Source organism: Phocoena sinus, chromosome 6, assembly GCF_008692025.1.
Source record: "Phocoena sinus isolate mPhoSin1 chromosome 6, mPhoSin1.pri, whole genome shotgun sequence".
In the NCBI taxonomy this organism is placed as follows: Eukaryota; Metazoa; Chordata; class Mammalia; order Artiodactyla; family Phocoenidae; genus Phocoena; species Phocoena sinus.
In genome coordinates this window covers 19,183,793-19,194,730 of record NC_045768.1, presented here as the reverse complement: position 1 = coordinate 19,194,730, position 10,938 = coordinate 19,183,793, and positions in this window count along the sequence as shown.

The window sequence follows — 10,938 nt, the reverse complement described above, 5'->3', positions numbered from 1 at the left end:
CCTCTGCAATTTTTTGGAAGAGTTTGAGAAGGATGGGTGTTAGCTCTTCTCTAAATGTTTGATAGAATTCACCTGTGAAGCCATCTGGTCCTGGACTTTTGTTTCTTGGAAGATTTTTTCTTTTTTTGTGGTACGTGGGCCTCTTACTGTTGTGGCCTCTCCCATTGTGGAGCACAGTCTCTGGACGCGCAGGCTCAGCGGCCATGGCTCACGGGCCCAGCTGCTCTGTGGCATGTGGCATCTTCCTGGACCAGGGCACAAACACGTGTCCCCTGTATCGGCAAGCGAACTCTCAACCACTGCGCCACCAGGGAAGCCCTCTTGGAAGATTTTTAATCACAGTTTCAATTTCATTACTTGTGATTGGTCTGTTCATATTTTCTCTTTCTTCCTGGTTCAGTCTTGGAAGGTTATACCTTTCAAAGAATTTGTCCATTTCTTCCAGGTTGTCCATTTTACTGGCATAGAGTTGCTTGTAGTAGTCTCAGGATGCTTTGTATTTCTGTGGTGTCTGTTGTAACTTCTCCTTTTTCATTTCTAATTTTATTGATTTGAGTCCTCTCCCTCTTTTTCTTGATGAGTCTGGCTAATGGTTTATCAATTTTGTTTATCTTCTCAAAGAACCAGCATTTAGTTTTATTGATCTTTGCTATTGTTTTCTTTGTTTCTATTTCATTTATTTTTGTTCTGATCTTTATGATTTCTTTCCTTCTGCTAACTTTGGGTTTTGTTTGTTCTTCTTTCTCTAGTTGCTTTAGGTGTAATGTTAGATTGTTTGAGATTTTTCTTGTTTCTTGAGGTAGGCTTGTATAGCTATAACCTTCCCTCTTAGAACTGCTTTTGCTGCATCCCATAGGTTTTGGATCATCGTGTTTTCATTGTCATTTGTCTCTAGTTATTTTTTGATTTCCTCTTTGATTTCTTCAGTGATCTCTTGGTTATTTAGTAACGTATTGTCTAGCCTCCATGTGTTTGTGTTTTTTAAGTTTTTTTCCCCTGTAATTCATTTCTAATCTCATAGCATTGTGGTCAGAAAAGATGCTTGATATGATTTCAATTTTCTTCAATTTACTGAGGCTCGATTTGTGACCCAAGATGTGATCTATCCTGGAGAATGTTCCATGCGCACTTGAGAAGAAAGTGTAATCTGCTGTTTTTGGATGGAATGTCCTATAAATATCAATTAAATCTATCTGGTCTATTGTGTCATTTAAAGCTTCTGTTTCCTTATTAATTTTCTGTTTGGATGATCTGTCCATTGGTATAAGTGAGGTGTTAAAGTCCCCCACTATTATTGTGTTACTGTCAATTTCCTCCTTTAGAGCTGTTAGCAGTTGCCTTATGTATTGAAGTGCTCCTATGTTGGGTGCATATATATTTATAATTATTATATTTTCTTCTTGGATTGATCCCGTGATCATTATGTAGTGTTCTTCCTTGTCTCTTGTAACATTCTTCATTTTAAAGTCTATTTTATCTGATGTGAGTATTGCTACTCCAGCTTTCTTTTGATTTCCATTTGCATGGAATATCTTTTTCCATCCCCTCACTTTCAGTCTGTATGTGTCCCTAGGTCTGAAGTGGGTCTCTTGTAGACAGCATATATATGGGTCTTATTTTTGTATCCATTCAGCAAGCCTGTGTCTTTTGGTTGGAGCATTTAATCCATTCATGTTTAAGGTAATTATCAATATGTATGTTCCTATGGCCATCTTCTTAATTGTTTTGGGTTTGTTTTTGTAGTTCCTTTTCTTCTCTTGTGTTTCCCACTTAGAGAAATTCCTTTAGCATTTGTTGTAGAGCTGGTTTAGTGGTGCTGAATTCTCTTAGCTTTTGCTTGTCTGTAAAGCTTTTGATTTCTCCATCGAATCTGAATGAAATCCTTGCCAGGTAGAGTAATCTTGGTTGTAGGTTCTTCCCTTTCATCACTTTCAGTATATCATGCCACTCCCTTATGGCTTGTAGAGTTTCTGCTGAGAAATCAGCTGTTAACCTTATGGGAGTTCCCTTGTATGTTATTTGTCGTTTTTCCCTTGCTGCTTTCAATAAGTTTTCTTTGTCTTTAATTTTTGTGCATTTTATTACTATGTGTCTCAGCGTGTTTCTCCTTGGGTTTATCCTGTATGGGACTCGCTGCATTTCCTGGACTTGGGTGGCTATTTCCTTTCCCATGTTAGGGAAGTTTTCAACTATAATCTCTTCAGATATTTTCTCTGGTCCTTTCTCTCTCTCTTTTCCTTCTGGGATCCCTATAATGCGAATGTTGTTGCATTTAATGTTGTCCCAGAGGTCTCTTAGGTTTTCTTCATTTGTTTTCATTCTTTTTTCTTTAGTCTGTTCTGCAGCAGTGAATTCCACCATTCTGTCTTCCAGGTCACTTATCCATTCTTCTGCCTCAGTTATTCTGCTATTGATTCCTTCTAGTGTAGTTTTCATTTCAGTTATTGTATTGTTCATCTCTGTTTGTTTGTTCTTTAATTCTTCTAGGTCTTTGTTAAACGTTTCTTGCATCTTCTCGATCTTTGCCTCCATTCTTTTTCCGAGGTCCTGGATCATCTTCACTATTATTATTCTGAATTCTTTTTCTGGAAGGTTGCCTATCTCCACTTCATTTAGTTGTTTTACTGGGGGTTCTTTTTGTTCCTTCATCTGGTATATAACCGTCTGCCTTTTCATCTTGTCTGTCTTTCTGTGAATGTGGTTTTTGTTCCACAGGCTGCAGGATTGTAGTTCTTCTTGCTTCTGCTATTGCATACACATTATTGCAAACACATCGATGCATTTGTTGTAATCCTTCGAGGTAGCTATTATTATTTCTTATTTATAGATGAAAGCATTTGTGGCTCAGAGAAGTTATGTAACTTAACCAAGGTCACACGGCTAGTTCTGCAGCAGAGCCAGAGCTTGAAGCCATCATTCATTGGTTGAGCATACCTCTATCTTCCTTGCCAGAGTCTGCCAAGGAATGATTCCTGCCCTCTCCACACCTGCAGTCTGGTTGGAGAGGCACTCTTCTAGCTCCTTGCCCAGTGGTCTTTTTATGATTGATCTCAAGACTTAGTATTAAAAACGTGTATTATATGCTGTACATGAAGCCATTTAAATTCCATTTGAATGCTTGTGGTATTTAGCTTTAGTGGGGAAGAAAGGATGAAGTGGTGACTGAGATAAGGAGCTGAATGATAATATTATATATGTTTTACACTTAAGATCTCCTTTATGGAGATGGTGTCTTTGAGCAAACCTCCTTTAATTTCCTAAGAGAAGTTTAGAAAGTGCAATTTGGCCTTGAGCAGTCTCTTGTAGCAAATCCTGGCCCAGGGAGGCAAGGCAGTAAGATTCTCTGGCAATAAGTCATGGTTGAGGCTGCATATTTCTTTTTCTGTAAGGAGCTTGCTTCGGAGAAACTAATTAAACCCAGAAATCTTAGGAGTTCATGGTGTTGCCAGCTTGCAAATATGGCTCCTCCCCAGGGTGTTCCCCGGAGGAAGGGCTCTGTCTGAGCAGAGAGACGGGCAGCTCTCTGGTTTTTCTTCACCCCTCCTGTCTTCCCAGACGGCCACTTTCTTCTTAAGAACAATATCTGGGTTTTGTAGTGTCTTAACTCTTTCTTTCTTTTTTAAAATTTTATTTAGTTTTTATACAGCAGGTTCTTATTAGTAATCTATTTTATATGTATTAGTGTATATATGTCAATCCCACTCTCCCAATTCATCCCCCCACCCCCCGCTGCTTTTCCCCCCTTGGCGTCCATTTGTTTGTTTTCTACATCTGTGTCTCTATTTCTGCCTTGCAAACTAGTTCATCTGTACCGTTGTTCTAGATTCCACACATATGCGTTAGTATACGATATTTGTTTTTCTCTTTCTCACTGACTTCACTGTCTTACCTCTTTCTTGACAGCCCTTCCTCGTGTTGTATTAGAGACTCAGGATGGAGCCTGAAAGCCTGGAGTAGAACTACATTCTGGACGCCTTGTATGAAACAACTGACTGAACCAGAGGTACAGAGTAAGTCTGTTTTGAGGCTGGAAGGGACCTTATACCACTCTGTTTAATGTCTAACCACTACCAAGACCTGGGATCCCTCCAGTATCAGGGGCTCGCTGCTTCTACGACTGCCTGTTCTCTGGATGGCTTTGGTCACTGCAATTTCTTTTCTTATCTGAGTGCCATTTGTCGCCGTGTAGATTTAACCATTGGACCCTCGTTCTTCCCTCTGTCACCTAACAGAATGTCTGCCCTTTCCTTTCCATGACAGACCTTCAGAGATTTTGAGACAGAGGTTATGTACCTGCTTACTATTCCATTTTTCTCTGTCTAAAGAGCTGGGGTTTGTCATCTTCCCACTATCCTGATTGTCTAATATGCACTGTTCAAAGAATGACAAATATATGAATGAAACGTCTATTCATTGAGTGCACCCTTCTTTTCGAATGGGCCTGGTTGTGACCTCACTGTCCTTCCCAGTAACGTCCAGGCAGCTATTATAAATTGACTTCTTAATAAATAAACATTAATTGTGCAGCTACTGGGTTCAAGCTCCATGTCCTGTGGATGTGAACACAGCAGAACAGTCCATGCCCTCATGGAATTTGTAGCCCACTCTGAAGCTAACCCTGTGTTGCACTGAGTTGGAAGCTCTTTGCTACCCTGAACTGGGCTTTTGGGTGGAGATAGATGCCTTTTCATACCTGACTCTGATGCTCACCTGAAAGGTGCCCAGGTGGAGTGTGGTCTTCTGCCACTACTGAGCTGGGTCTGCTATGTCCCTCTCTCCCAGATTTCATTTGCACACCTGGGGCCTGGTCTACTCTCTCTAATGCTAATTGCTTAGAAGACCTTGATTGTGGAGAAATATATACACGGAAAAGCTAAATGCCTCTGGGGATAATCCAGGCCTCATTTTGCACTGGAAAACAGAGGCACTTCTTGGAGAAGCTTTTGAACCCACAGCTAGGTGAATCCAGTTTAGTGATGTTCCTACCATACCTGGAAAATTCCCTTTCTCTCTTTCTTTTTCTCTGTTATTTTAGTAACCTTTCAAAGTTAACGCCTGCAAATAAAAGGCTTGAGCGGTCAGCTGCTTTTGCTCACTTCCCATCAGTCCTTGAGAAATGCGGGTTCTCTGTGTGGTGGAGTGGTAGGACCTCTGTCCAAAACTGGAGGATGCTCTCCGAGAGACCACATGTGTGGAGAGTCCCTGCAGAAGTAATTTTCACTGGGCACGTATTATCCCCTGTCTTTGAAATGACTGATACTTATGGTGTTTTTTTCCTCTAAATGTCCTATTGGATTTCTTCCTCCTTGGCTGTGAGACAATCTCCGCCCATAGCCTGTCCCTCCCTAGGAGAGGCTGCTGTCTGGGGCTCTTGATAGAGCAGTTCCTTTCCTGTTTCTTTAAATCCCATCATTAGCTTCTGACCTGTTAAGGTAGTGAGGTGGGTGAACGGGAACTGAGTGTAAATCCAAATTGACTGCATGGCCACTTTGGAGAAGTTACTTCTTTTCTGAGTTTGTTTGTTTCCATTTACAATGATGATCTGGGGACAAAGTCAATACTCAGTGAATTGAATAGAAAAATAAGGTGAGGCTAATAGACCTCTCCTTTCAGGTCTGATCATGTATTCCGTAAACATGTAGTGACTGAGAAAAACAGGACAGGCTCCATTCTAGGTGCTGGGGATACAGCAGAGGGGAAACGCATTTAAAGTCCCTGTTGTCACGGAGTTTGATTTCTGGAAAACATACACGCAATTAAGTAAACCAGTAGTATGTCTGTCCGGTGAAATTATGTGCTATGGAGAAAAATAAAGAAGAGTACCGGGGATGGGAAGGCATGTGTGCATGTGTTTTTGCACATGTGAGTATGCAAGTGTGTGTTTACGTAGGAGGTGAGGGAAAGGCTCATTGAGAAGGTGACATTGGGAGGACACCTGAAGAACATCAACAAGTGAGCCATGCATGGTGGGGGGAGGTTGGCGTGGCGGAGTGCTACAGGCCAAGGGTCTGCAGTGGGAGAGTGCTTGCTGGGTTTGAAGAGCGGCAGGAGGCCAGTGTGTTAGCGCATCATGAGAGAGGGGTTGAGGTCAGGGAAGCAGCAGGGCACAGATCACTCGGGGCTTCAAAGGCCACTGTGACACCTTGGCTTTGCTCTAAGCCGGAAGGTGAGCTTTGGAGGCCTTTAAGCAGCGGAATGAGATGACACAACTCAGCATTTCAGGAGGATGGCTCTGGGGGGACAGAGGGTCCTTGGCTTCATTTTCAGTGCTGTTCAAGCTGCTCAGGATAATCTGGAGGGATCGGCATCTAAACCAGGCTTTAGAGGTGAAGGGAAAGGAAAACAACAGCGACCAATGGCAATAGGAACTAACCCCCAATTCTAGACGTGCCTCACTCTGTCTGCAGAGAGAAGCGATTGGAAAGGAGGACAGAGGTCTTGTTGCTGCGGGGCCAGGGACAAGACAAAGGAGCAGACATAGATCAGGAGAAAATGTGTGAGCTTGACCTTCACAAGCAGCAATCAGGGTTAGCAGGCAAAAGTGAATTGGTGATGGGACATCAATACAGTGGAGCAAGGGGGGTCCTCGCCAGGGGTCCTTGCAGAATCTGAGTGGGGACTGGATACGTGGGCCAGAAACCCTGCTTCCCTGTCCCCACTCTGTCCTCCCCTCCCCTCCCCACACAGCGTACAATTTGTAAGAGGTGGTAAGCAAGAGGGTTTGTGGTTGTTGACAGGAGGCTTTGTGTAGCAGAGGGGGAGGAAAGAGCAGAAGAGGTGCTTGCCATGCCCTGCTGGCCTGGGCTGGGTGTCAGCCTCTCCTCGAAAGAGGGATTAGAGTGACAGTAGAGAAGGTGTTTTCCTGAAAGTGTCTGTGAGCCTGGGAGCCCCTCGTTCCGTCAACACATCCGCAAGGATGTGCTCTCCTAAAGCCGGGGTAGGCTGCCACCTGCTGGTTGACTTCAGTATTTCACCCGGACGCTCGGTTTTGGACAAAGGTCTTTCAACGTCAAAGACAGATCTGCGCTAGCATTTTCTCAAGGCCAGGCGCTGCCCATATTCTCTTTTAAATCATCACAGATTCTCATCAGCATGGGTCCTCTTCATTCTCATTTTTAGGGATGCTCAGAAAAATTAAGTGACTAGACCCAGATCATTCAGTAATTGGAAAACTTGGAATTCGAGCTTGGCTCTGGCTACAAACACAATTACTTAAAGAAGTTGGTATGATCACATCAGCTTTGCAGACTGTGAGCGTTGTGAGGGAACCAGCAAATGGCAGGTGTTCCGTGTGTGCTGAACAGAAAAGTGGGTACAGGAATAGATCTGCGGTTGGATGGGTGATCCTCAAGGCACTGCAGCCCGGGGGGGTCAGCCGACCTAGGTTTTAGTCCCAGCTCTGGCAATTCAGGGCCGGTGAACTTGGGGAAGTCATCTCATTGCTCTGATACACACCTTCTTTGCCTGTAACTGCAAATGTGCTGGGCTAACGTGGGAGCTACTTATTTTGCCTGTGTGTGTGTGTGTTTTCTTTCTGAAGCATCTTGAAACGTATTTTCCAGTCTTGGTGGGGTTGGAGTGATTCTCAAGAGGACAGCTTTTCCCTGCTTCCCTTCCAAGCTCTAAATTCTTTTGCAGGACTCTCTGGGGAGGGAGGAGGACGAGGGAGTGAGCCCTGTGCTGGCCACTAATACACCACACCAGCCCAAATCCTGGCAAGACGCATGTGTGAGGAATGCAGCACCCCACGGGCCAGAGGACACAGGTGGACAGGCAGATGCCTCTCTAGTGCAGGAGTGAGCTTTCTAAAGGGCAACGCTGGTGTCTCCTGGCCTAAATACCTCCAGCTCTCAGCTGCGCTCAGAGGATGCAAAGCCTTCAAGGCCAGGCCCTGCACCACCGTCACCCTTGGTGTCCAGCCACAGCTTCCCCTGGCATCGCCACAGTAACCTCCAGGGCCTCCCCGATTCTCCTGCTCACCCTACCCAAATTCTGAAGAGCCTAGCGCTCCTTGGCACCCTGTAGCCCCCCTGTTCCGGAAGCTAATGGAGCCTTGACTTCAGCTACCCACATCCCTCATTAGTCTGGCTTAATTGAGACGACAGGGAAAATCTCCCGTAGGAATGGAGAGCAGCTCAAAAATGGGGTGTAGACATGGAGAAGCTCTCTGAGACCTCAAGCCCTATGGGTTTTACCTTCTAAACGTCTCTCAGAGCTATGTGCTCCATCTCCAGGACCACAGACGTAAACTCAGTCACCTTTCAACGGGACTCCTGCAGTGACCTCCTTACGGCTCTTTCCCATCTGTACCTCCCGGCCCAAAGACAAATTGCAACAAAAAGGTGCTTTTCTTTTTTAATTGAAGTATAGTTGAGTTACGATATTGTGTTAGTTTCAGGTGTACAGCACAGCGATTCATTCCTGTATTCATTCATTTACATATATATTCTTTTTCAGTTTCTTTTACCTTATAGGTTATTCCAAAATATTGAGCAGAGTTCCCTGTGCTATACAGTAGGTCCTTGTTGGTTGCCTATTTTGTATATAGTAGAATGTATATGATAATCCCAACCTCCTAATTTATCCCTCCCTCCACCCCCGTTTCCCCTTTTTTAACCATCAGTTTGTTTTCTATGTCTGTGAGTCTCTTTCTGTTTTGAAAATAAGTTCATTTGTATCTTTATTTATTTACTTTAGATTCCACATGTAAGCGATATCATATGATATTTGTCTTTCTCCGTCTGGTTTACTTCACTTAGTATGATAACCTCTAGGTCCACCCATGTTGCTGCAAATGGCATTATTTCATTCTCAAAAAGATTGAAAAAAAAAAAAAAAAACCAGACATGAGCATAATACTTCTCTGCTCAAAATTCCTTAGTTGCTTCCCATTGCATTTAGGAAAAAGATTAAAATCCTCATTCTGGACCAGAAGAACCTGAAGAACAGGGTTCCTGTTGCCGCTGCAGCCTCTCTTTCTCCTGAGCCTCTGACTTTCTTTCTGAGCAGGCTAGCAGCCTCGGGGCCTCTAAAAATGTTCTGCCCTCTGCCTCCCCTGCCTCGATCACTGGTGAACTCCTATTTACCACTTAGACTCCCAATTCATGTGCTCTTCCTCAGGGAAGCTATCCTGGTCAGGTCCTCATTAGATGTTCTCCTAGCGTCTCGTATTCGCTTCCAGAGCATGCCTTCAGTCTGCAGTTATACATCCGCTTGTCTGCTGTGAAGGTATAACTCACATTGCCATCCTCTCCCCGGTGTGGAGGCTGCATGAGGGCAGGCTTGTTCACTTAGTGCTGGGCACATGGGGGTTACTGACTTTCAAATGCAAAGGGAAATGAGAATATTGGGAGAAGAGAGGCGCTCAGCACAGCCCACAGGGAGCCCCCTGGATACTCCGGAGTTGGCGAGGTGCGGTGGGAAGGAGAAAGGCTTGGGAGGGGCAGGCCGAGGAAGGGAGCAGGTGGGATGGATCGTAGTCGCAAAGGAAGGGGCTATGTGGGTAGATGCTGTGATGGTGGGCGTGGGGAAGCAGCCTCAGAGGCTCTTTGGTCTGCATTCCTTGCTGAAGTTTAGAAGTCCCTCCGCAGGTATCCAGCGGACCAAGCTCAAGTTGTGTGCCCAAGCCCGGCTACCATGGGGAAGAGGAAAGAGTATTTTCCCTTGTGGCTTCCATCGTGGGAGGAAGGGCCCTCACCCAACGGGAAATTCTCCAAAACCAGAAAGGAGTTGGGATGCAGGGAAGCCAATAAATGACCAACGTGTGGTACAGGGAGAGAGGCATGAGCAGAAATGATGGGATAAGGCCAGCAGGCAACTGTAACGGTGGTGCCTAGTGCCTGGGTACCCCCGAGAATGGGCACAGGGTCCCTGAGAGAAGTTTAACGAGAGGGCCTGTTTCCAAAGGGGTGGGCAGGCTGGAGGAGAACCACAAAGGCCAGCACGGTTCCCCAGGTCTAGTAGCAGCTGATGTGCAGAGACCACCCCTGGCCTGAAGGGGCAAGTGGGGGGGAGCAGTTGTGTGGAGACAGTCAGTTGACAGGCACTGTAACTCCTCTGAGGGAAACTCTCCCACCATGATGGCCTGCCCGCCATGATGCTGTAGAGATGGAGCAGGAAAAGGGGTTCCCTGACTCACCCCCCGCCCCATCTCCATCAGTCTCTTCCCTTCCATGTCCCTGTGCTGCCTGCTGGAAGCCTGGGGCATGGGAGTCCATTGGTCTAATTCACACAGGGTGGTCTTAAGGATACAGAGCACGGAGAGGGGAGCAGAGCAGATAGGGGAGGGGCAAAGGGGGGACCAAACACCCTGGAAACGCACTTTCAGTGGAGAGCTACAGAGTGCATCATGGAGGTGGGAGTGGGCTTGGACCTTGAGGGTGGAGTAGAATTTCACAAGACCTTTCAAGATGGAGGAGGGTGCTTGAACAAAGCCACAGAGCCAGCCACTGAAAGATGTGTGTGAGGAATACCGAGCCCACACTTCTGACCAGAACTTGTGGAGTGTAGACAGTCTGAAACCCACTGTGGTGGTTTTGAGTGCCATGGCCTCGGGCCTTCTGCCTACCCAGTCTGCGTGTGGAGGCGCCTGCGATCTTCTGAGGCCACGATTAAGGACTGTTGTTTGATGTGGCGTCTTCACCAAGAGACTTCGATTCTTGTGTGGCTTCTGGGGAGTACCTTACCCGCTTAGTTACATCTATCTCTCTTGGGAGGGGTTAAGTTGGGGCTCGGGGGCTCCCAAGTCAGCAGCCAGTAGGGCGTTAAGCCCCTCACTTAAGGCTTGGTTGTTGCAGGGAGCCAGTTTGTTTGAGTTTACACAGCAAGGCCAGTGTTGCTATGGCTGGATTGTAGGCAACAAGTCTTATGACCTGGAGCAGTAGATTGTGTATATAACATGTCTGCATTCATTAAAGCAAGATGAACTCAGAAGCAAAG